Here is a 27,527-nt window from a genome sequence, read left to right on the forward strand (position 1 = left end):
CTGGCAGAGAAATGATATACTGACTAGGCCATTCTGATTCACTTCTCAAAGGTCCCTCAGAAATAAGCCAGAGCTAATTGGTGTAGGACCTGCAAACTCATTCATTTGAGGGTTGGCCAAGCCTTTTAGAAAAGGTACGTGAGAGTAACTGATAGAGTCAGAGTCAAGCAGCCATTTGGTCCATCATGTCCACACTGACCAATGGGCACCCATTGGTTTTAATCCCATTTTCCAGCACTTGGCCCATAGCCTTCAATGTCTTGGCAATTCAGGTGCTCATCTAGACACTTCATAAATACTGTCAGTGACTCTGCTTCCACCACTTTCTCAGGCAGTGCATTCCAGGTACTCACCGCTTTCAGGGTGAAAAAGGCCTCCCTCAGATCCCCTCTAAATCTTTTACCCCTTGACCTAAATCTATGTCCTCTAGTTTTAGCTACCTCTGATATGAGGAAACTTTTCCCACAGTCTATCCTATTTATACCCCTCAATTTTATATACCTCAATCATACCTCCTCTGCACCAGGGAAAACAGACTTAGCCTCTCCAGCTTCTTCTCATAACTGAAATGCTCCATCCCAGGCAACATTCTGGTGAATTTTATCTACACCCTCTCCAGTGCTATCACCTCGTTCCTATAGTGTGGTGATCAGATCTGCACACAATATTTCTGCTGAGGAGTAACCGGTTTGAAAATAAAAAAAAAACTGGAAATCTGAAGCTGAAAAGGGAAATACTGGAAACATTCAGCAGGTCAGGCAGCATGTGTGGAAAGGGAAACAGTTAACATTTCAAGTCCAAGACCTTTCATCAGAACATTTTAAAGTATCCAGTTTACTTACTTTGTTGCATTTTATTTTTTATATTATTATTTGCCATGTTAGTGTGCAAAAAACAAAATCTAATGCACTTTCTTCATTTTTTATTCTTAAAAAAAGTTATGTCAATATGAATGTTTTACATATATCTATCAGAGACATTGAAAAAAGATGTTCCAAAAGATGTTTACAGCAGTGAGCTATCAAAAAGCTATCAGAATATTCAGGGACATTCCAAGGATAAACCTCATGATTTAATCCTAACACTTGCCCAAGGTTGGTGTCAGTCTCAGAGTTTGCTGAATCTTGTTGGTCAGTGGTGATATTCACTGCTCTGTTTTGGGCATCTGCTCTCAGGTATAGAGAATTTCCTGGATGGCCCTGCATGTCCAGAACACATTATTATGGACAGGCATCATGAGCAACAAAGTTATACAGTGAGCTGGATCCAGAAAATTCTGGCCCACTATTAGTATCTTAGTGTTACTTTTCACACAAACCACAGCACCGATGCCACTCGTGTCTCCCCCTGGGGTGATACCCCAATCCCATATTTATAATCTTTAAGGGGCTTCCTCACCTGACCCCACCCCTCCCTCTCCTGTGGCAGAAGAACCCTAAGCTGTCGTTCTTCCCCACCGAGCCCTTGCATTGGCTGCAGCCAGCTTCAGTGCGTCCCTCAGTACGTACTCCTGCAGCCTGGAAAGTCCCAGTCAGCAGCATTCCCCTACGGACATCTCAGTGCTGGGAGACCAACAAGTTTCAGGCAACCCAAAGGGCATCTTTCACCGAGTTGATGACCTTCCAGCAGCAGTTGATGTCCGTCTCTGTGCGCGCCCCCAGGAACAGCCCGTAGATCAGGGAATCCTCTGTTATGTAGCTGCTGGGGATGAAACGTGACAAAGACCCTTGCATCTTTTGCCACACCCTCCTCGCAAACCCACAGCCCGCAAAGAGGTGGGTGACCGTCTTGTCCCCAGCGCAGTCCTCCCGGGGGCAGCACACGCTGGGACTGATGTTCCGACCATGCAGAAAGGATCTGACTGGGAGGGCCCCTCTCACTGCCAGCCAAGCGAGGTCTTGGTGCTTGTTGGTGAGTTCTGGAGATGAAGCATTCCGCCAGATGGTCTGGACAGTCTGCTCAGGGAACCACCCCATAGTATCCGTCGAGTCCTTCTCCTGCACTGTCTGCAGGATGTTCTGTGCTGACCACTGCCTGATGGACTTGTGGTCAAAGATGTTGGTCTGGAAGAACTTTTCCACAAAGGACAGGTAGTGCGGCAACGTCCAGCTGACTGGGACGTTGTGTGGCCACGGGGCCAGGCCCATCCTTCACGACAGCAGGGACAGGTAGAACCTCGGTACTAAGTGACGCTTGGTGCCCATGTACTTGGGTTCCACGCACAGCCTGATGCAGCCACAGATGAAGGTGGTCATCAGGATGAGGGCGACATTGGGGACACCTTTACCCCCATTGTCCAGGGACTTGTGCATGGTGACCCTTCGGACCCACTCCATCTTGGATCCCCAGATGAACCGGAAGACGGCACGGGTGATTTCCAAGCAAGGAACAGGCCACACCTGCGCCAAGTACAGCAGCCCTGAGAGCACCTCACACCTGATGACCAAGTTCTTCCCAGTTATCAATAGGGAGCGCCATTCCCAGTCCCAGTTTCTGCTTCACCTTCCTAATCTGCTCCCACCAATTTTTGTTGCACACCCTAGCTCCTCCGAACCAGATCCCCAGCACCTTTAGATAGTCAGGCCTGATCATGAAGGGGACGTTGGATTGGTCAGGCCAGTTGCCGAAGAGCATGGCCTTGCTCTTCATGCGGTTAAGTTTGACCCCTGATGCCAACTCAAACTGGTCGCAGATGCTGATCAATCCGCAAACTGACCTTGGGTCCGAGCAGAAGATGGCGACATCGTCCATGTACAGGAAGGTTTTCACCTGGGTGACCTCACTGCCTGGCAACGTCACCTCTCTGATGCTCTCGTCCTTCCTGATGGATTCGGCAAAGGGTTCTATACAGCACACAAACAAGACAGGGGAGAGAGGGCGGCCCTGCCTGACTCCAGACTTGATGGTGAAGCTGTCTGTTTCCCACCCATTGACTTGGACTACACTACAGATGTCTGTGTAGAGTAGTTGTATCCAATTCCTTATTCCGTCCCCAAAGCCCTTTTGAAGAGCATGTCCAACATGTACACGTGTGATATCCTATCAAAAGCCTATTAGCATCTTGCCAAGAGGCAAGATGCTGAAGCATAGGGAATGCATAAAGTTCTCTTGTTAAGTGTGGATGTGATGAAATGGCTTGAGTCTCATGTTAGTCACTGAGAGCAAAATCACAGGTTTAGCCCTCATTTGGGATATAATACTTTTGATGTACTAGGTTGAACATGGCACTATGATAAATGTGAGCATGTATATGTTCCTTGTTGTAATTGTGGGTCATGTAGGTAATAATGCAAATCATCAAGGAGCAAGAGAAGAGCAATCTGCACCTTGTTCATTCAACTGTAACTGCAGTTTGTATCTAAAAACATCACACATATATATCATGTATTTCTGTAAACTACACTGCTTCTCCTTTTTGAAAAGTGTGATTACTATTGAAAAGTGTAGATATTACATACAGATTTAATAGGCTATGGTTTACTGAGTGTCCTTGCTCTCAAAGGGATTTCTACCATTGAGGTTGTACCCATTCCACAACTCAAGTACAGTGTCAATTCTTGAATAATTTCAGCCAAACCTTTTGCTGTTTCTTCCACAATCTCTGCTGAATCAATTTTTGGAATATACCTATAATTACATAACTCCTCAATGTTCTCCAATATGTCTGAATTGTCAGATGGTAGCCCTGGCAATGCATCAGCATAATTCTGTTTCCATTTTCTATATTTGGTTGTGCTAGCACATTGAGGAGAGAGAAAGTCCCAACTTTATATGCTCAATGCAGCCATTATCAGAATTGTTGACCTAGAACCCAGAATTCCTCATGAAGGATCAGTGTCAGTGACCAATGTACAAAGTCTGCCCAGTCAGAACTAAGGGAAGTTCTTCATTCCAAAGACAATCCCCCTTGCCTTTTTCTCAACCTGAGCGCATCTTCCCTCTCTGTCAGTGAACTATCACAATGTCACACAGAGCAAGATTGCAGAGAACCCAAACACAGAACACTGGTCTGAGACTGGAGTCAGGATGCTTCCTCGGAACCAAATGCAGAACAGTAAACAGAAGGAATCTTGCCTCAGGGATCTGAGACAGAGTCCCAACCCAGAAATAAGGTTTTCTAGGAGAAACAGCAAAACTAGGACTGCTCTAGAGTTGCCAGCTCTAAGTTGCCAGAAAACAAAGTATACCCAGAAATAGACCAGTAATCTGGCAACCAGTGTTTGTGAAACTGGGGTTCTTATTACTAGTCTCCTGATGGAACTCAGGTGTGTGTCATTAGGCAAATAGTAATGCATGGAAACCATGTGCTGCACAACAAGGCCCCATCAATGGGGATAAGGGGCAGAATTGAGAACCAGCACTCGGAACCATGACATAAACAGGATGCAAATGCAATTGTTTTTTTTTTCTTGACCATTACATGACTTATTACAGCTTCCAAACCAAAACATCATACGCAAGTTTCAATGTATGTGTTCTACCACAGTGACTCTTCTGACCCAACTTACATGTCATTTGTTGCTCTGATGCTCTTATCTTTTCTTTAATTTCATAGAGTAAACCCTGTTGTTAGTTTGAATTACTGAACATTTCCAGTTCCTCAGAGAGTGAGTGAGAGAGAGGGAGATTCACAAAGCATTTCATCTGGCTGGAAATCTTTAATAATTTGCTTGAATATGTTTTCGAGTTCACCACACTATTAGTGGTACCTGGCAGAACAAACTTGGAAATGTATTATTGCCCATAAGTGAGCAATCTGTTGTTGTGTCAATGCCTAGACCATTTAACCATATTTTTGCCTTGAAGTCGTTGCACATTCTGCCATTTCTGCTTGTGGCATAAATACTATATAAGCCCAATTCTTCATTTCTCATTTTGGCTTCAATGCTGTATAGACTGTTCTGCTGTGAAAACATCTCCTCAGTGAAAAATCACACCATTGGAGTTGCTTTAGTAAACTACTTTGGCTTTTGGCTTCCACACTGTGGACATGTGAACTTTTTTTTTCTGAGTTAAAACATATTGTTGTTTTCCACTGACATATATCCTCTGGATAGCTTCTGTTATATCTCTAACAGTGACCTGCATCATTCTCGGCTATGTTCCTCCAATTCTGCTTTGGGAATCTAAGCTCTGTTATCTGTGACCATAAACTGTTGTTATATTTATTTCTTGCATTGGATGAAAATGTTTCCTTGATGGCATCTCCATAGGTGTTGCAATTCTGCATGCAAAATCAAATCTAAGATTCTGTCCGTAAAACTTCAATTGAATTCACTCATCGATTAAATCACACAAAAAAATAAACATAGCATACTGTCCAAAAAAGCACCAGTTTTGCAGTGCTAAAATAAGTCCTTCAATGAAATAGTACACAGTGTCACCTGACTTCTGATTCCAAGCTCCAAATGATTAGCTCTTCACAACTGTTGATGGTTTAGGATTCCAATAATCCTACAACTATTTCATTGAATGAAACTTCTTTGTTTTCCAAAGCATTAAAAGATTTGCTGATGTACTGTACATTTTGGAATCCATTTCAGTGGAGGCCTTTCTTGGCCTTGCAGATAGCATAATTTTGGCCACATTCTCACCATCACCATCAACTTCCACCATGATAGTTGCTCGAAAAAATTTTCTATACATTTTCTATATGCACTGAAGGGCTCGTATGTCCAACCACGTATACCAAGACTGCCAGCTTGAGTTTAAAAAACCATCTTGAACACCTCTTCTTCTGCTGCTCCTGTCTAAACTGATGATGTTACACTGGCACACCCTGACCTTCCTTGCCTTTGCAGTTCCTGCTTAGCTCACTGGCCACAACTTCTGAACCATTTAACGATGACCCTTTTTCACTATCATCATCTTTTCCAGTATAACTCTAATGGTTCTGAAACATTTGGGAGCTTCTTTCAGGTGTACTTCACTGTAACTGCCTCTTCTCTGTGAGAGTGTTGTCAGTATATGACCATCCTGGTGCCTCTCAAGCCATGTCAATTCCTTCCACAACCCACCCACCCCCGCCACTCCCGCACCTCTCATGTGGGGCTTAACTAGTATTCCCTCCAAGATTCCCTCCCATTCCCACAGTTGCTGGCACTCACTCAGGGTTCATAGCTACTGGGCTTAGGGCCTGAAACAGTGTGGTCACTGATCCTGTCAGCACATTGCCTGTCAAAAGGTTCATTTTCCTTCATGCTTCACATCCTCATCGCCAATTTGTCACAAACACATATGTCACATGGCACAGAAGAGGAGATGAGGCCTTGGGCTGCTCAGCCATGATTACATTGAATCATGGGACAGGCTTGAGAAGCTGAGTGGTCTACTCCTGCTCCTATTTTCCTAAGTTCTTGTGTTCCGTGTTTTAACTGTGGTTAGTGACATGATATTAGGAATCATGAAGGTACATGGAGAGCTGTTAGGAACTTGTTTGCATCTTGTTTAGTCAATTCTCTATTAATAGTGCATGTGTATGTTATATATGTCATGTATTTGCATACACTGCAGGGATCTCGGGTGCTGAGAGGAGGGCTTGTGAGTGGATTGCTTCTGGTTGTATATGGTGACTAAACTGAGAGGGCTAGAAGTCATAGAGTGGCTGTAGCAAAAGGTGTCCAGACTCCAGAATCACCATCTCAAGCTCATTTCACTCTCCTGCCATTGTATTCATACCTTGAAAGAAAATCTGCCCGATTTGTTATTGGTGACCACGTGTGTCTTGAAGAAAAGACTAAGAGTTTTGTATGAAGGCAGACTTCCCTTGTCCCTACTCTGCTCAACCTGTAGCTTTTACCTGCCAGAAGATCTCTCCCAACAAGTCAGCAAACTTTCATCTGGCAGATCGCAGTGATCCTTTATCTACCCAACAACCCAGCTACACAAAGAAACCTCAGCTAGATCAAGCAAACAACAGCTGGCCAACAATACAAAAGGCATGGGATAATGAATGCAAAAGAGTGGACCGATATAGCTTTGATCCATTCCATTGTAGGCATGGGTGGGGATTAGAGGTCTTGTGGAATATGGGAAGACAGGGTGGTATGAGGATGTTGGTATGGTTGGAAATTGATACACGTAAACCAGGCTTGTTGCCAAAATGAAGCTCTTGCACAGACTCTTGAATGAACAACTTTTTTTTGGTGGGTTTCTTTCATATGCTAGGAATCTGAGCTAATGTGTGTTTATATCATCAGGCAGACCTTGCTTGATGTTGTTTCATTCATCATTATTTCATTATTACGTGGCAAACCATTAGGGATTGAAGGCTCACTTATCATTGCCAATCCCATTATTAAGTTGTCACTTACCTTGTGCAGTGTTACGGATCTCGGCTGCTCACTCATTGTTCTGAGTTTCAAATGCAGTGCAAGCTAGAGCCCTACCAAACTAAGCTCTATACTCAAATTCTATCCTCCACCATTCTGACTACAAGATCTCTGTCCTCCAGTATGTAATTATCTGGTCTTGGCCCAGGAAAGAGATCCATTTAATTTCATTTCACTTTACCTCACAGCTTCTAGGAACATTACTAACTGTGATGTTAAGCAAGGGCTACCTGTATTAATAAGGCTTGCCATTCAAGAGAACATGCACAATATATCATATGATCTGTGCACCTCATTCCCCCCTGCCAATATTTCAAAGCTTGCAGGACATGTGTGAACCTCGAGCAACTTGTAGAAGGTAAAAGCAACAGTCCGGCGACAGGCCATGCCTTGCAAAATTTGCCCACTGGGCTTTCATTGTCAATAACATTTACTCAACCTTTTGGGGATGAACTTCTAACAGGAATCTCTAACTCAAGTACGTTGACTAGAAGAGAGTTTGAATGTCTGGAAGAACCCTTCTGCAGAAAGACAAGCACTATTCAATTCTCAATCAAAAACAAACATGCCTATTTTCTTCAAATCTGTGCCTGTGATAAGTTTATAAAGTAACCAGAAGTTTCAGCTGCTTTCAAGAACCTGTTATCCAAAACATTACGTGGCAGTCAATGTACACTCTACATATTATCAAGGATCCACAGTGTGGAACAGGCTCACAAAAGTATGTTCAGAAATGAGATGAAGAGCAGTTTGGCAGCTGTTGAAATTGGCAGCAGCTTTGTATTTTTAAGTAGTAGTTATAATCCAACATCCAAACCAGATATTTAAGCCATTGTATGAGGCAAGATATTTCCCAGGCTTTGTACATGCATTAGAAAATCCCTGCATGATTTTCCACCATTCATTTTAATGACAGTGTATCCATAATTTTCCTGTGGAGTGTGAGGTAGCTCACTGTGCATTTGGACTAAGGAAGTCTGTGTTTTTATGATAATATCTGTATCCTGTGGAAACGTTGACACACTATCATGCTATTTGAGTGCATAAATCTTAAGTCCTTTTATCTTGCTCAATAACACTCACTTTTGTACGTAACTGTGCTGTATGGCCAAAGATGTTTGCTAAATCCATCACGGAACTTCATTTTCTTACACACAAGAAATGTTGAGCTATCAAGCATGTGATCATTGATGAGAATGATTGCACTAACTCCTCCCACATGCAACTGCTTCACAGAGACACCAAAAGACATTTGCTCATCAGTCCAGTATACGTCCTCTGGGTCCAGAATCAACACATAAATAGAGAAGAAAACACTGCCTGCAAGAAGAGTACGGAAGCGTTCTACCAAATGTTAATGTGAAGATTGGAAGCCTTGTAATTTTCAGCTGCCTTGGTACCTTCAGCTTCAATTTTCAAAGAGTAAAATCAAAATCTAAGGTGTGAGCTCTGCACCATTAGACTAAAGGAGGCTTTAAGATTTTTAAGTTGTTTCAACTGTCCACCTGGTAATCTTTTGCTTGGACAGAGCTCAGAACAGAGTACCTTATATGGGAATCTGGTGCTCGACATAAAAACAATGCTGCCTGTCCATTACAGCTGAGTATAATTATCATCTTAGTGCTAGAGACATTGACCTGGGAGATTTCACTGACATTAGTTCATTTAATTTGCCCGTGGATATGGAGGATTTTGTTCAGACAGCATTGCTAGTATCTCTCCAGCACACTGAGTTTCCTGATATGAGTAGTCCATACCTCAGAAAGATTCAAGGATATTCTCAGAGCCTCCTTGAAAAAATGTAGCACACTCAGTAACTCATTGGAATCTCTCACCCATGACCATTCAAAATGTCAAAGATGTATTTGGACACTGTGTCCATTGTTGGAAGCATACAGATACCCAGTGTAAGTGGCGCAAGGAGCATAGGACCTTCCAAACTACCCACTTACCCTTTCCATTTCGTTCCTCCTGCCTACCTGTGGCAGACTCTGCAGGCCCCCCTCACCCTCATCAGCCACCTCAGAACCCACAGAACTGAATTGGAGGTAAGTTTTCCTAGATCCTGAGGGAATGTTTAAGAAGAAGACCATTGCTAAAACATGATACTATTTTTAAGGAATGCCATATATTCCTTTTGACACAGTATTCGGTTCCCTTTTTTGTCCATGTTATTAGTATCATACTCAAAGTGATGGCATTGCAAGTGCAACATAAGAGTTCCGGAGAATTACCACATTGGCTCATTCTCCTCAACTCCAGCACATAACTGTTGTGAATAAGTATTTGAGCATTTGGAAAGTATCTTCTTACCTGAATCTGGATGGTGTTGAAGCACCATTAGAATGACTATGTTACTGTTCCAGCATGAGTCCTGGTGTACCTCAGTAGATGATTTGCATTTGTAAATCTGATTAAAACCATTCTTTATTCACTTGATGCTGCTAAATTTAACAGAAGTATTATGAGCAACTATAAATACACCACCCTTAGTTTTTGGTCCTTTAACGCTTGAGTTTATCTTAGAAAGGTCAAATTTCTTTTCCTATCCCCACAATATACATAAACAGAAAACTGCAAAGTGGATTTCTTGTTTGAGTTGTTTACTGTCCTGCCTTGAAAGAAAATCCTATAGCTGTCAGTTGTTTTTGTTAAATTCTCCCCAATAAAAAGCATCAGGCAGGATTTATTAGGTACTCAAGGCACACATTTAGTTTTTTGCCAGTTATTAAGTGAAAATCAATACAAAGCAAGAAAATGGAAGTTGTACAGCTGTTAGTGTGCTGTTGTTTCCCAGATATTATGTCGGCTGTCTCGTAGATTCATGACAAACGAAAGCTGCTGGGAGAGAACTTTTGCTTACATAGCAAGACCAAAGTGGGGTTATTCATTAGTGAGGCGACACGCCAGATAGATTTCTGCAGCTCTTTCCATTTGTCTTTAAAATGCTGGGTTCTAGAGAAAAAGAACACTGATAAAATGTGATATCAATGTCAGTTTTATGTATCTAGATCACAATTTATCGTTGCTTCTTTCTGCAGACCTTTCTTTTTTAAGAAAAACACTTCACATGAAAAAGATATCTGCACCCTCATCTCAGGCTCCCCTCCACTGCTGTTTATTTTGCCAGATTTATGGTCAAACTGGAGACTGAACCAGTGTGTTTTTTTAACATCAATTCCATACACAGAATTCGTGAGCACCAAGCTACTTAATGCATGATATTGGAGACTGTTAGTTACCCATATATAATGATCCCATCCAATTGCTTTGAACATTAACTTCAAAAAAAGTTTTATGTTTGGCCTATTTTTAAGGGTTATTTCCTTAGATAACATTTCAAAGCAGGCTGACAATACCCCTTCCTTAAAGAGCAAGGTCAATTATAGTTGCCTAGAGGTGAAATCTTTGGGGGAGTTGGGGGGTTGGGAGGTAAGGTGGGCGGAGGATAAAAGAAGAATGCAATTGCATCCAATCCCTCATTTCTTCCTGGTGGCCATTCTACTCATCCTTCCTCTGCAATTTGGCCTTGGATGCCTCATATTCCCTGGAAGCTTGTGCGGAATGAATCTCCTACTCCGTCTTCTTGGGCAGTCCCTCAGGATCAGGGATGACTTGCTTCCACTCTGGCTTTGTGGGTTCTGATGTGACCCCCTCAGACTCATCCACAGATGATGGCTGTCAGGGCGGGTGGGTCGATAGTTTGTGAAGTGGTGCGTTCCTTCTCCCATTTACACTGAACTTCAATATGCTGCTGATGCATTAATTCAAGGTTCTCAATACCCACCCAGTGCTTCTTCTCTACTTTGTGAGGTCATGGGCCAAAGGTTCCCAGGAGTTAGTGACGATGTTGCATTTCTTCAAGAAAGTTTTGAGCATGTCCTTGAATCTTTTCCTTTATCTGCTTGGTAATCCTATGACAGAGCCTGGAGTAGCGCGTCTATTCTGGGAGTCATAACAGGAGCCAACTGAGTGCAATTAGGGGCTCAATGGAGAGGGGTTTTGGGAAGGGTGAAAGGATCTTTGTCCTTCTCATGTTAAGGCCTATCTTCACATATGCTGCAATGAACCAGTTGATAATGGCTTGGAGTTCAGCCTCTAAGCGCATGCAAATGCAACTGCATACTGCAGTTTGACAACTGAGGTTTGGCTGACTTTGTTTGTAGGTTCAATAATTTTGCAACATTTCTGAAGATTAGCACCACTCCTGAAGGAAGTTTCTTGTCTGGTCACAAGCATGGCCCAAAACCAAACCACAGGCTTGGGAGCAAAATGCTCACCATTTGCCCAATCTTGAGGGATACATAAAGCTATTTTCCACCCTGTCTCTCTCTCTCTTACACACACACATACACATACACACACACACAAGCACAATTCTAAGACTATGACAACTAGGAAACTCGTCAGATTTATAAGTACATTCATGTTATACCCAGCTTTATACAGTTTTTTAAAGCCGTGCACAACCACAGGCCTCTGCAATTGAGCTCATGCAGTTCTGATTAGATAGTTAGATGATGGTCTATATAAGTCAATATTCACTCATTTATTTCTTCCTCAGAGCCAGCATTCTTCTCCAAGCTACAATGTTACATTGATTCAACAATTCTTTCACCATCATACAGTAACATCATCAAAAACACCGTAAGGAAAAGCCAGTGTTGACTATTTAAGCCTCTCTGATTCAGAAGAGAAAATGGTCTCTTGCAGCTTTGGCAAGATTAATATCACAAGAGACCATTGTGTCTGCTGTATCCTTCAGTAGGGTATCACATGAATAAAGGGCCAGAGTAAATTTATACCTGCAGATGGATGCTAACTCTCAGGACAAAACATACAAGTTCTCAGCCTGAGTTTGAATGCCTCTACCAACTGTTTCAGACTTGGATTGGGATGGGTAAAGACATTACTGGTTGCTGTATCAACAGGTTTATTCATTCCAACAGTGTGCATGTTTTAGCATTAATCTTTTAATCTCTGGAATACAGAGGCAGGACATCAGCCTGTATAATTAACTTCATTTGAATATAGTAATTAAATAAGTCTTCAGCACAGACATGATGGGCTGAGTGGCTCTTCTCTGTACTAATCATTATTGAAACTATGATCACATAGAAGAAAATTGGATTGCCTGGAATGTCACCTTTGCAAATAAATTGTAATGAAGGCATGTTTACTGCTATTCATTTGTAAATGTGGTCAAAAGCATGATCAAGATAGTGTTAAATACAGAAATTACAATACTTTGTATTGTGAATTCAGATATCGAACTCCACTAATGACAATGCGTACAAGTATGACCTGAGTACACTTGCCAGTAAACTATATTTTAAATTATTCATGATTTTCATTATTGAGAAGTTTTTTACAAAGTAAACTTGAAAAGAGATCTGTTTTCAACTTTGTTCATTGAAACAAACACCATGTAGACTGCCATTGTGTTATTTGCTTCCAGAACCACATGAACTTTACAGCACACAGACAGACCATTTGACTGAACAGCTCTGTACCAATATGATGCTCTACATGAGTCCTTTCCCACTCTCTATGACAAGTCCTGTTTGTTTTTCTTCATATCAAGCTTTCCCCTAAATGCATCTGTCCTATTCACCTCAGGCACAATGCATTTGCAGATTCCAAATTCCTGAATAAGGAGGTTTCTTCTGAACTCCCCATTGAACGTACAAGTGATTATCTTATATTTACAGGATCTTGTTTTGAATTTCCTTGCAAATGCATCTTCTCTACATCTAGGTTATCAAAACCTTTCTTAATTTTAGATGCATCTTAGGTCATTGGTCAGCTTTCTACTCAATTCTTCCTGATAGATATAATCTCCAGTCTCCTCCTGAATTGCTTTGCTCCTACTCCAGTACTTTCATAACCTTTTTTTTCATTATTGAGAACAGAAACACAACTGTACTCAACTTGCATCCAACCAGTCTTAACATAAATGGAATGTAACCCTGCTGCCAAGGTTTAATTTCATCATTTCAGCATCCCCATGCACTTTCTTTAAATATCAATAACCTGCATTGCTAATACTGGTTATTAATATTTAGGATGAAAAAAATATATTCAGCTTTTGGCAATATCATTGAATCTGTACTGGTCTATACTGTTAGTGTTATATAAAACCAGTCAAGTGAACAGTGACAGCTGGTGTTCATTTATTAGATATCAGGAACAGAACATCACACAGGTTTTTAAAAGATATTTTGGAAATCATCTTTGTGGGTGTATGTAACTGGATTTTGGGAATATTTTCATTTGATTTCTGTTTACCTTGTGGGCTTACACTCTGCTCTCCTGACCTTTCGATTATATTTGTAAGTAAATGCAAGTAAAATATTTTATTTTCCACATTGATGCATTCTAGTGAGCTAGAGCTGTTTCAGTAGCAGTGGAAAACCTTTTAATTCTGCCGCAAGTCCAAAGCCTGATCTTGAATGGACTTGTGACCGGTTGCAGATGAGTGCTTGAGGTATGGTTCTTGGTCCTTACAAAGCTGGTGGAGCATCATGAGAAAAGGTAGTCAAAAAGAGTGAAAGGCTGAGGCACAAGAGACTGCAGTTGCTGGAATCTGGAGTTCCTATCTCCCAACAGATGCTGCTCGACCCGCTGAGTTCCTCCAGCAGATTGTTGCTGAGTGGAAGTCTAAGTCAGTATAGCCCCCCATTCTTGCTAAGCTAAACCAAACCAGACTGTATTCAATTTTGAAATAATCAGAGAGGTTTGTTAAAGAATGAAATGTTGTCTGTAATTTTCCTTCAATTAGTAGTGTTCAGAAATTTGCAACTCCATTGAAGCCGTGACGACAGAGAAAAAAGAACAGGGATGCCTCACTCCAAAGCAAGTGTTATACCTTCAGAATGGGGTCAGTAACCTGCTGCCCTGTTTATCCGGGCAACTTAGTGGCTGCCAGTTTGTAAGAGGCCAATGGTTTGATACTTGAAACGTCTGTTCCAAGGCAATGGACCCAATTCAATAACTAAATTGGGTTCATTGACTTCCCTGTTTGTTATTTTATGTTGGAAATGGCTGGAGCATACCTTGTTATGCTCTAAATCCTTCTGTGGGTAATAAAGGAGAAGAGGTACAGCCAGGATAAGTTTAATAATATCTCTGTGGTATAGGAGGACTATGAATGCTCCCTCTGTTGCCTAAAAAGTAATTTGGATCCCTGCCATATTAGAACCTTCATTGCCCTCACCCTCCTGAGATTACTTATGTCATTTGTTAACATTTCTGTTGGCCTATGCTGCCCAGTGTTTTCAGGCCTCAGTCCAGCAAGCTGTATCTGGTTGCTTGCACTGTTAATGAAGACATCATTCAAAATCACTGTTGTTCCCACAGTTCAAATGCTAGCAATCAGAATTCTGCCACCGACCCGTGCTGAAATCAAACTCAACCTCAGTGAGAAAGGGATGCTCAGCGGCTGGAAGGCTGTGAAGATGATAATGGTCTGCTTTGTTCTCACATTGCAGAAAAAAACAGAGGAAAAGCTTCATCACTGAATCATACTGCTTTGAATTCGAGACAAAGCTATGTTTGCTTGTGTGCGCTGCCTGGGAAGTCCAAAGATCAAATAGCTCATTGCCAGCAAGCCACTAGGACCAAGGGGAGCAGAGGAACGAGACAACAAAGAGAGAACTGGTGAGTAACTGCAGCTGTCCACCCACAGACCACCTAAGTGCTGAGTTCAGACTTATTCAACTGGCAGATATTGGAAAGTTTTTTTCACTGGGTTTCTTCTGGCAGAACATTGAGGGTACTTGTGGAGTGCAATGCAATTGGTTTTCTCCTTGGCTTCAATCAAAATGGATTTATTTAATGCATTTTTTCAGGAAAAGGGAGGATAAATCCATGCTCCAAGCAAGCTTGTCCTGCCTGGAGTAGGTGGAAGATGGAGAGAGGGATAGATCTTGCTTGTTGTTCTGATTCTCCTCTCTTTGCTGCTTTCTGATTGTGTTTCTTGCTGGGAGATTGTGATTGAATGACATGGACATACAAATAATCAATAAAGACAGACAGGAAATGATGGTCCAATCAGCCCTTCCCACTCTGCTATGATGTTTCTTACACCGCAATATATAGACTTCTGAATCCATCTGCAAGCCAGGCTACCTCCTGGGAAAGGCAAATTAATGGTTGCAACCTGGGTCAAAAAGGGTGAAAAAATCTGAAGCATCATGTCCAACCATTTCATGATTAACATTATTCCCAGTGACCACTCTTGCATTCATTGATGTTGTATAATAATTCCCATTATGGTAAGATGAACTCCAGCCCAAAATGAGGTTTAGCACTCATGTCAAGGAGCTGACTGCTTCAGTATTCACTGCACTTGCCGACAGTCAGTTCCAATCATACATAATTCCCTGGGACCAGCAGGTACCTAACATGGTTTGTGCTTTATACAGCTCAATGCACTAGAAAGAATAATGACGTGTAAAGTGGATAAATCACCTGGTCCAGATGGCATGCAAAGGAGGAAATTGCAGAGATCCTGGCCATAATGTCTCAAACACTTCCAGGTTCAGGGATGGTGCCTGAGGACTGGGAAACTGCAAATGTTACACACTTGCTCAAAAAAATGTAGGGTTAGACCCAGTAACTACAGACAGTCAATTAAACTTGGTGGCGGGAATGGTTCTGAAAACAATAATCAAGGATAGAACTAGTAGTTACATGGACAAGTACACAGTGATTAGAGAAACAGAACATGGATTTGTTAAAGGTAAATTATGTTTAACTAACCTGATATAGGGTATTTTGATGATGTAACAAAAGATGCGTAAAGAAAATGCAGTTGATATGGTATATATGGACTTTCAAAAGACATTTAGTAAGGTACCAATAAAAAAACTTGTCATTACAATTGAACCCATAAAATAAAAGGGGCTGTAACAGCATGGATTGACAATTGGCTTGATAACAGTGAACAAAGAGGAGGGGAAATGCTGTACAGTATTTTGAACTTGAGGGAAGTGTGCAGTGGAGCTCCCAGCCATCTGTACTAGGTCTACCATAGTGTAGATATGCGGGATGCATTTTCCAAATCTGCAGATGAAACAAAATGGTAAAGGAGATAGAAATAACCTTCAAGCAGATGTGGAGAGGCTGTTGGAATTTGCAGAAGGTGGCAGATGAACCTTAATTCTGAGAAATGGGAAGAGTTACAGTTTAGCAGATAGAATGAGAAGATCTGATATAAACCAGAGGACACAGTTCTAAAACAGGTACAGGGACTTATGTTCAGTAACATTCTGTGATTCTGTGATAACTCCTGGTCCAACCTAAACTGTTTAATTGGAACAAATTATCTACACAAGTGCAATCTATTCTCATGATTGACTGAGAAGCCAAGTTATGATTGGCTCCATCATTCCTTTATCCTGAAATTATATTTGGGATTTTAGTTTTCATTTTATATTAAGGAAGGTATTTCAGTGTTATGTGAAGGCCAGTGAAGCTCTTTTGTCTAGCACAGTTTTTCATATCCTCAGAGGCCCAAACATTCTTTCACGTTACAAAGTGTAAAGAGACTTATCCAAAGTATATACTTAATGCATTCAAGTGCAGGAAGGCCGGGATAGTCCTTTTGAAGAAGTCTGCTACACATTGCCCAATGAAGTTGTAGAGGTCTCACCTAATTATTGAACATATATTTGTTCCATCCAGGACCTGCTGATCCTGTCAATCCATCCATTCTACAGCAGTATAGAGTCAAAACAGCTTCTACCCCACTGTGATAAGACTATTGAATGGTTCCCTTATATGATGAGATGGACTATGACCTCACGATCTACCTTGTTGTGACCTTGCACCTTATTGCACTGCACTTTGGTATTGATATTGGTTTATTATTGTCACTTGTACCGAGGTACATTGAAAAGCTTGTCTTACAAACCGATCATAGAGGTCAATTTATTACATAGTGCAGTTACATTGAGTTAGTACAGAGTGCATTGATGTAGTACAGGTAAAAACAATAACAGTACAGAGTAATGTGTCACAGCTACAGAGAAAGTGCAGTGCAATAAGGTGCAAGGTCACAACAAGATAGATCGTGAGGTCATAGTCCATCTCATTGTATAAGGGAACCATTCAATAGTCTTTCTCTGTAGCTGTAACACTTTACTCTGTACTGTTATTGTTTTTACCTGTACTACATCAATTCACTCTGTACTAACCCGATGTAACTGCACTGTGTAATGAATTGACCTGTGTGATCGGTATGCAAGACAAACTTTTCACTGTACCTCGGTACAAATGACAATAATAAACCAATACCAATACTAATACCAATAGAGTAATACAGCATGAAAACAGTTGTTCAGCCCAACATCCATGCTGACCATGGTGCCCACCAAGGTAGTCCAAGTTGCCTATGTTTGGCCCTTCTCCCTCTAAACCTCTCCTATCCATGTACTTATCCAAATATCTTTTAAATGTTGTTATTGTCCCAACCACTTTCTATGCCAGCTCATTCTAGAAACACACCACCCTCTGCATAAAGAAGTTGCCCCTCGGGTCCCTTTTAAAACTTTCATCTCTCACTTTAAACCTATGCCCTCTAGTTTTTAGTTTCCCTTCCCTGGGAAAAAACTATGTGCATTCACCTTATCTATATCCCTCATTATTTTATACACCTTTATAAGGTCACCCCTCAGTTTCCAATGTTCCAAGGAATAAAGTCCTAGCCTGCCCAACCATGCTATGATTCAGGCACTCAAGTTCTGGCTGTATCCTCATAAATCTTAGAGTTATAGAGTCACAGAGCAACACTGTACAGATACAGATCCTTCAGCCCATCGAGTCCATGCCCACCCAATTAGTCCTAATTTCCTGTATTAAGCCCATATCCATCTAAACCCTGCCCCTCCATGTACCTAGCCAAGAGCTTCTTAAATATTGTACTTGCCTCAACCACTTCCTCTGGCAGATTGTTCCATATACTCACCACCTACTGCATGAAAAAGTTGCACCTCAGGTCCCTTTTAAATCTTTCCCCTCTCACCCTAAATCTACGCTCCCTAGTTTTAGACTCCCCTACCCTTGGGAAAAGACTGCTACCATCCACCTTATTTATGCCTCTCATAATTTTAAACATTTCTATAAGGTCACCCCTCATTCTCCTACATTCCAAGGAATAAAGACCTAGCCTGACTGATGAAGGTCAGCATGCTAAACGTCTTTTTCACCACCCGGTCTACCTGTGACACTGCTTTCAACAAGCTCTGCACTTGTACTCCTAGGTCCCTCTGTTCCATTACACTCCCTAGTGCCCTACTATTCATAGTACAAGTTCTACTCTGGTTTGACTTTCCAAAATGCATCACCTCACACTTATCTGTATTGAAATCCATTTGCCACTCCTCAGCCCACTTCCCTAACTGATCAAGATCCCCCTGTAATCTACGAAATAACCTTCTTCACTATCAACAACACCTACTAATTTCGTGTCATCTGCAGACTTACTGATCAAGCCTTGTGTATTTGCATCCCAATCATTTATATAAATAACAAATAACAAGGGTCCAAACACCAACCCTTGCAGCACACCACTAGTCACCAGCCTCCATTCCGAGAAACAACATTCAACAACCACCCTCTGCTTCCTACCTCCAAGCCAATTTTGAATTCACCTAACTAGGTCTAACTAGGTTCCATGGGACCTGAACTTCTAGACCTGTCTACCATGCGGGACCTTGTCGAAGGCCTTGTTAAAGTCCAAATAAACAACATCCACTGCCCTACCCTCATCTATCTTTTTGATTACCTCTTCAAAAAACTCCAAAAGATTTGTCTAGCCCGACTTTTCACTCACAAAACCATGATGACTCCTCTTAATTGGACTTTGACTATCCAAATGTTGGTAGATCCTGTCCCTCAGAATTCCCTCCAGTAACTTCCTCACTACTGATGTCAGGCTGACCGGCCTGTAGTTCCCTGGCTTGTCCTTGCTACCCTTCTTAAACAATGGAACAACATGGTATCCATGTTCCAGTCTTTGGGAACTTCACCAGTGGCTAACAATGAAGCAAATATCTCCACAACGGCCTCCACAATTTCTTCTCTAGCCTCCCACAAAGACTAAGGATGAATTCAGTCAGGCCCTGGTGATTTATCCACCTTAATGTGCAGTAAGGCTACAAATACCTCCTCCCTGGTAATATGAATGTCCTCCAAAACATCACCTCTTGTTTCCCTTATCTCTTGAGCAATCATGATTTTTTCCTCAGTAAACACCAAGGAGAAATATTCATTGAGAATCCCACCCATCTCTTGATGGCTCGAGACGTAGGTGGTCCTGCTGATCTCTAAGGTGACCTATTCTCTTCCTTTTACTCTTGATATAGCTATAGAACCTCTTGGGATCCATCTCATACCTTCTCTTTTTCCTCCTGATTTCCCTCTTAAGTGTATTCTTATTCTTTTTATAGTCATCAAGAGATTCACTTGTCCCTGACCTCCTAAACCCAATGTATGCTTCCTTCTTTTTCTTGACTAGAGCCTCAATACCTCTTGTCAGCCAAAGTTCCCTAAACTTGCCAGGTTTATCTTTCACCCTCACAGGAACATGCTGCTCTTGGACTCTAGATATCACATCTTCTCTGCACTCTTTCCAGTATAATGATGTGTAGACTTCTAATTCCACCCATCATTGAACTTGCATCAATCCCATCAATTTTCACTGTAAGAAACTCCCCAAAAAAATCAAGCACCTCTGGTGTCTCAGCAGTTAAAGCCAGTGAATAGCTAAGCCATGTGCACTGGGAGGATCATAGATTCTGTCCTCATTGTGTTCATTGTGGCAGTGAATACAACAGTGAGAGATGGATACAGTGTCTGGAGTGGTTGTGGTTTGGGGGCTATGGCCACACATGGTCCAGGCATTGCTCTTACAATCCAGAGGCGCTGATTTTCAGAGCCACTCTGGCAATTTGGGAAACTGAGTTCATTGTGACATGGCAGCAAGTAACAGATAGGGCAGCACTGTGACCCTGCTAGTAGAGCTGCTGCCTCACAACTCCAGAGACCCGGGTTCAATTCTAACCTCAGGTACTGTTTGCATGGAGCCTCACTGTGACCATATGTGTTTCCACATGGTACTCTGGATGTGTAGATTTGCAGGGGTGTTTGCCGCTGTAAATTTGTGCTAGTGTGTGGGTGAGTGGTAGAATCTGAAGGGAGTTGAAAAGATGTGCAGGGAGAATATAAAATGGAATTAATGTAGGATTAGTGTAAATGGGTGATTGAGAGTGGGCACTGATTGGTGTCCTGAAGTGTGTGTTTCTGTGCTGTATGTCTCTATGAGTCTATAAAAAAATAATCCAATGCTTTTCCAATGTCTTTTATGAAAAGGAACCTGCCATCCCTACTTTTTTGGCTTACATTTGAGTCTCACACTAAACACACTTTTAATGTCCCTAGGGATTGCCGATAAAGGCATCTTTGCCACCACTGTAAACCTCCCAAAAATGATCACAATAAAAAGGTGTCCTGTTCCTGTTATGCCTTGTTGCAAAAGTTGTACGTGGGGAATAGATGAGGGCATATATGGCTTGGCTATGATGCACCTTTTGTGGAATAGCTCCCTGATAAGGCTGATATATCAAGACATGTACTTGATTGGCAGTTTGCTTCCTTTTCCCCTTATTAACAAGGAGTTGAATAAGGGAAAAAGGAAGCAAACTGACAAGAAAAACAAATGAAGGAGTATTCAATAGTTATTCTTTTATTCTCATTTATATTATTTTAATTAGACTGGAAGTACACCTGTATTTATATCTATAAACATAAAACCCTCATTGATTGTGTTGCATGCTTTGAATAAAGTAAGTGGAAAATGTGGCATTTTCGGATTTTGTAATGTTGAATTTTTTTGTGGCTGATTTATGTCTGTTACATATTGTTTCTGATGCTACGATGCATCTTTTGCACCATGGAGCAGTGATAATTATGTTTGTGTTGTACCATATTTCTAGCTTATAGTCTGTGTTTGTGTCATGTAGCGAAGCATGAAGCCACACGAAGTGCACATGTAGATGATCTAATGCATGGGAGCTCGCCTGTGGCATTATTAAGATCAGATTTCCACAGCATTAAGCAGAGATGTAGCATATAACATGCAATGTGGCTGTATCTAGCAATTAAATTCCAAAATGGCTGAAGGCTCCCTTCTTTCAAAGAGCTGAAGTTTCAGAAGAAAATCATGTTTGCAAAGGAATTACAGACAGTGAATTAGTTTTATAAATTGGTTGGACACTGTCTGCTACCCTAGATTTAGATCTAACAAGGAGATACTCTATGATCTGCGCACAGAGTTTAAGAGGATTTGAAGTGTCAGGCCCTCAGGAATTTTGTCTTACTTATGCCACTCAAGGTGACGGCAGCACTTCCCCATTATGTCAGCACTACCTTTCTGATCACCGTGGGTGCCACCACAGGCAAATCGAACAGTATTGTCAAAGCCGATTTCTCAGGTTCCTGAACCTTTTTTCAGGAGACTCGATTGTTTCATCTGCTTCCCTTCTTTCCTGCAGCAGTGGCTGAGGACAAGGCATGCGTTTTTTACGTACTTCATGAATTCTCAACATCTTGTGAGCCACCAGCTCTTCACAATATGTTGCTTCAACCAACACCACCCAGCAGCGCTAAATCGTGTGGACTGTCAGCCAATGGTTCCACAGAGAATGGCCGGGCCACAACACATCTCAGGTTTCCATGTATGTTCAGCCAATGGTAGAAGTCTGAAAGAAAAGTGGAGGTGGTGAGGAGTTCATCTGTCCTCCCCCTCTCACTGCTGGACTCACCACCGAACACTGTGGTAGAGCATAGGAAAGAGGAGTCAGATGCACCCTGCTTCCATTATAGCCATGGCTGGCTGGAGGCCTCAAGGTAGACAGTAAGTGCAGGAGAATGTTTCAGATATTTTACTTTATTTTACTTACTTGCAGGTTACTATTCATAAGTGTTTGCTGTATAGGATGTTTTCTTTTAATTCTTATTTTAAAATTATTTATGTCTATTTGTAAAGTTTTAAAATGTCCCAAGCCACTAAAGACATTTAAAATAGTTCAAAGCCTTTGTCAGCAAAGAGCTATTGAAGGTCATCAGAGCAGTTGGGGCAAGGCTTCGACGTAACAGCTCTCAGGGCCTACTCACTGCTTGGAACTAACTCTGTCAGAGAGAGTCATGGAGTTTTACTTAGTCCCAAAGGTTTAGACGGGGCGCAGTTTATTAGGTGTGTCCAGGACGGATTCCTGACGCAGTATGTTGACAGGCAGACTAGAGGGAATGCCATATTAGATCTAGTTTTAGGTAATGAACCGGGACAGGTGATAGATCTATTGGTGGGTGAGCATTTGGGGGACAGTGACCATTGCTCCATAACCTTTAGAATTGTCATGGACAGGGATAGGAGCAAAGAGGACGGGAAGATATTTAATTGGGGAAAGGAGAATTATGAGGTTATAAGTCGAGAACTTGGGACTGTAAATTGGGGTGACATTTTTGAAGGGAATTGTGCTATGGAGATGTGGTCAATGTTCAGGGATCTTTTTCAGGATGTTAGGGATAAATTTGTCCCGGTGAGGCAGAGAAGGAATGGCAGGGTAAAGGAACCGTGGGTGACGAGAGACGTGGAACGACTAGTTAGGAAGAAGAAGGCAGCATACATAAGGTGTAAGCAGCAAGGATCGGACAGGGCTCATGAGGAATATAGAGTAGCAAGGAGGGAACTTAAGAAAGGGCTGAGGAAAGCGAGGAGGGGACATGAAAAGGCTTTGGTGAGTAGGGTTAAGGAGAATCCCAAGGCTTTTTACTCGTACATGAAGAGCAGAAGGATGGCTAGGGTAAAGGTAGGTCCAATTAAAGACAAAGGTGGGAGGATGTGCCTGGAAGCTGTGGAAGTGGGTGAGGTTCTCAATGAATACCTCTCTTCAGTATTCACCAAGGAGAGGGGTCTTAATGACGCTGAGGACAGTGTTGGTGAGGGTAATGTTCTAGAGTATGTAGATATTAAGAGAGAGGATGTGTTGGAGTTTTTAGAAAATATTAGGACAGATAAGTCCGCGGGGCCTGATGGAATATTCCCCAGGCTGCTTCGTGAGGTGAGGGAGGAGATTGCTGAACTCTTGGTTAGGATCTTTGAGTCCTCGTTGTCCACGGGGTTGGTACCGAAGGATTGGAAGGTGGCGAATGTTGTCCCCTTATTCAAGAAAGGTAGTAGGGATAGTCCAGGGAATTACAGGCCGGTGAGCCTTACGTCTGTGGTGGGTAAGCTGTTAGAAAGGATTCTAAGAGATAGGATCTATGAGCATTTAGAGAATCATGGACTGATTAGGGACAGCCAGCATGGCTTTGTGAAGGGAAGATCTTGCCTCACAAGCCTGATAGGGTTCTTTGAGGAGGTGACCAGGAAGATTGATGACGGAAGTGCAGTGGATGTGGCCTACGTGGATTTTAGTAAGGCGTTTGACAAGGTTCCGCATGGTAGGCTTCTTCAGAAGGTCAGAAGCTAAGGGATCCAGGGAGGCCTGGCCGTGTGGATTCAAAATTGGCTTGCCTGTAGAAAGCAGAGGGTTGTGGTGCAGGGAGTGCATTCGGATTGGAGGGCTGTGACTAGTGGTGTCCCACAGGGATCGGTTCTGGGACCTCTACTTTTTGTGATATTTATTAACAACTTAGATGAGGGGGTGGAAGGCTGGGTTAGCAAGTTGCAGATGACACAAAGATTGGTGGTGTTGTGGATAGTGTGGAGGGCTGTCGAAGCTTGCAGAGGGATAGTGATAGGATGTAGAGCTGGGCTGACAAGTGGCAGTTCAATCCAGAGAAGTGTGAGGTTGTACACTTTGGAAGGACAAACTCCAAGGCGGAGTACAAGGTGAATGGTAGGATTCTGGACAGTGTGGAGGAGCAGAGGGATCTGGGGGTTCATATCCACAGATCGCTGAAAGTCGCCTCACAGGTAGATAGGGTAGTTAAGAAAGCTTATGGGATGTTAGCTTTCATAAGTCGGGGGATCGAGTTTAAGAGCCGAGAAGTGATGATGCAGCTTTACAAAACTCTGGTTAGGCCACACTTACAGTACTGTGTCCAGTTCTGGTTGCCTCATTATAGGAAGGATGTGGAGGCATTGGAAAGGGTGCAGAGGAGATTTACCAGGATGCTGCCTGGATTAGAGAGTATGGATTATGAGGAGAGACTAAGGGAGCTGGGCTGTTCTCATTGGAGAGAAGGAGGATGAGGGGAGACATGATAGAGGTATATAAGATATTGTGAGGAATAGATAGAGTGGACAGCCAGCATCTCTTTCCCAGAGCACCAATGCTCAAAACAAGAGGACATGGCTTTAAGGTAATGGGTGGGAAGTTCAGGGAAGATGTCAGAGGGAGGTTTTTCACCCAGAGAGTGGTTGGTGTATGGAATGCGCTGCCTGGGGTGGTGGTGGAGGCTGACACATTGGACAAGTTCAAGGGATTGTTAGATAAGCACATGGAGGAATTTAAGATAGAGGGATATATGGGAGGAAGAGGTTAGATAGTCTTAGGTGTGGTTTGAAGGGTGGCACAACATGGTGGGCCGAAAGGCCTGTATTGTGCTGTATTGTTCTATGGTTCTATTGGTTTTACAGCACAGAAATGGGCCCTTCAGCTCACCATGTCCATTGCACTTATCTATACCAGTCACATTTGCCCCTATTTGGTCTGAAGCCTTCTCTGCCTTGGCCATTCAAATGCCTCTCTACACATGTCTTAAATATGCAAGAGGCTCTGCCTTCACCAGGCGGTGCTTTCCAAATACCAAACACCCTGTGTGAAAAAAGACCCTCAGGTCCCCTCAGAACCTTCTACCTCTCAACTGTTAGCTATAAGGAGAGGTTGGATTGTTTTCTCTGCATCATCAGAGTCTGATGATGCAAAGAAGTTTATAAAATTATGAGAGATATAGATAGTGTAGATAGTCAGAGTCTCTTTCCCTGAGTAGAAACGTCAAGTACTCGAGGGCATAGCTTTAAGGTGAGAGAGAGGAAAGTTTAGGGGAGATGTGCAGGGTAGATTTTATTACACAGAGAGTGGTAGGTGCCTGGAACGCACTGCCTGGGGTGATGGCGGAAGCAGACACGATAGTTGTGATTAAAAGGCATTTAGACAGACACATGAACATGAAGGGAATAGAGGAATATGGATCATGTGCAGGCAGATGGGATTACTTTCACTTGGGATCATGGATGTCACAGATATCATGGGCCGAAGGGCCAGTTCCTGTGCTGTATTGTTTTATATTCTACATCCCAAGTTCGATGTTAAACCTATGTCCTCTTCTTTTTGATACCCCCATCAAGGGAAAATGATTCTTACTACCTACCCTGTCTATTCCCCTCATAACTTTGCATAACATTATTGGATTACTACCCAGCCTCCTCCACTCCAGGGTAAATAAACTCAGCCCAGTCTGTCTTTCCTTACAACTGAAATGGGCCACTGCAGGCAATATCCTGGTGAATGTCCTCTACACCCTCCCCAGAACAACCACATCCCCGGGGTTGAACTTTGCAGCACCTAGCCTGCTGCCCACACTTGCCGCCCACAACAACCTTTGCGGCCAAAGAAGGATCACACGAGGCAGCTCTGCAATTGGGAAAGGTAATGCTCGGTGGGACAAAACCGTGTGCACCTCATGTGGGCAGCAGGCTGAATGAACATGATTCAACACAATAAGACTTTTATTGTCACTAAGTTTGAGTGAAGATGCCATCACATAAGGCTGCTTTTCTTAGTTCCTGCCATTGGTCCCTTATAATTGTGCCATTATTTGAGACTGAAGCTTTATTTAGTGCAAGGCTGCTTAGGGATTAAAATTACTTTGTTCTTCTATCTCCCCTATTTTACATTCTCTTGAGGATATTTTCAGTTGCTCTTTGCACAGGTGGCTGAGGTTACAACCTAAAGTCATGACTCAAGCCACTGGGGTCAAATCCACAAAGTTCAGTCCAAGAACAATATAATCAAGAACATCAAGTCAAATGATTAGTAATAGAGAGCACTCTGGGGATTTTAAACATGTGTTTCCATTGTTTGGATGTTATGGAGGAGGGAGCTTATAGCACAATCCTAAGAGAGCTGACTTAATCTTTGCAACAAGCTGTGTTTTATATAACATTCCTACCACCCGCAGTAGACCTTTCAGAGAGAAACAACAATAGGAAAGATTTAGAGGAAAGGACACAGTGGAATAACAGAAACTAGCAGGGGTCATGAACCTTTATAATGTTTCAATTCAGAAACACTTTATGTAAAGAGATATTCAGTGGTTTTGGCACATCTTAACTTGCCACGGTATCATTTAGAGGTGAACTTGGTGGCACTGTTTAACAATATTGTCTCTATTTAGTCTTGGTCACTGGCAGCAGGAATGTGCCTCTTCCTTACTCTGAGCTTGTGAAACCACTAACTAGGCTTTCCTGTCTCCACCCTGAACAGGCTAACCACACCAAAGCACTTTACCCTGATGATTCAATCAGGGATATTTCAGGGAGTGTACAATCCTGTCACTGATGGGCATTTATTACACTCTGCTTTAAGTGTCGGCTTTGGCTCTGTGAAGGCACTCTTACCACAGAGTCACAAGGTCAGTGAGTTCAAACTCCATCCTTAAGCCTTGACCATGTAATCTAAGCTAGCATTTCAGTATGGGAAAACACTGTACCTTTGGAGAAGAGACTTCGAATAGAAACCTTGTCCGTCCTCTCAAATGGAGGGAAATAAATGCATATCATGGTTCAACCAGCAACACAGGTCCAGACCTGCTAACCAATAACCCAGATCACTGCAACAGATTACCTGATCATTGTTGTCTGTGAGTTTATACTGATTTCAAAACTGGCTGCCATGTTCCCTCAGTTACTCCAGTGATTACACTTCAAAAGTATTCCTTCAGGATATCCCGTGGCCATGAAAAGCACAATATAAATGCAACTTTTCATTTTTCTTACAGCACTCACTGCGCAGAGGATCATGAACTGCCTAGTTCTGCTTGCAAGTAATATTTTCCAGTAAATTTAAGAAAAGACCCAAATAGCACAGATGGTTCTTATTCCCTTGATACACCTTTCAAAAATAAAATCCCTTTTGTTCTGCTATCAAACTGAACTGCTAACAATAAAGAGTTTTTATTTTCAAA

This window comes from Pristis pectinata, chromosome 28 (genome assembly GCF_009764475.1).
Source record: "Pristis pectinata isolate sPriPec2 chromosome 28, sPriPec2.1.pri, whole genome shotgun sequence".
Classification (NCBI taxonomy): Eukaryota; Metazoa; Chordata; class Chondrichthyes; order Rhinopristiformes; family Pristidae; genus Pristis; species Pristis pectinata.